Genomic DNA, 204 nt, shown 5'->3' on the forward strand with positions numbered 1-204 from the left:
TGTTGGCAGAGTTGAGTGAGTAGTTTGCTGGTCGGACATGGCAGGCAGAATGTAGGGTGAATGCAGGTGGAGTGAGATCTGAAGCACAGGAGAAACAGAATTAGAACTCCAACAAAACACATAACACAAAAACTAGTCTAAAGACACTGGGAGACTTTAGCACACAGGGCCGTGTCTAGAGCATTTTAAGGAGGGGGGGGGGGG

The sequence above is a fragment of the Sinocyclocheilus rhinocerous genome, unplaced genomic scaffold (genome assembly GCF_001515625.1).
Source record: "Sinocyclocheilus rhinocerous isolate Xijiao unplaced genomic scaffold, SAMN03320098_v1.1 scaffold421, whole genome shotgun sequence".
NCBI lineage: Eukaryota > Metazoa > Chordata > Actinopteri > Cypriniformes > Cyprinidae > Sinocyclocheilus > Sinocyclocheilus rhinocerous.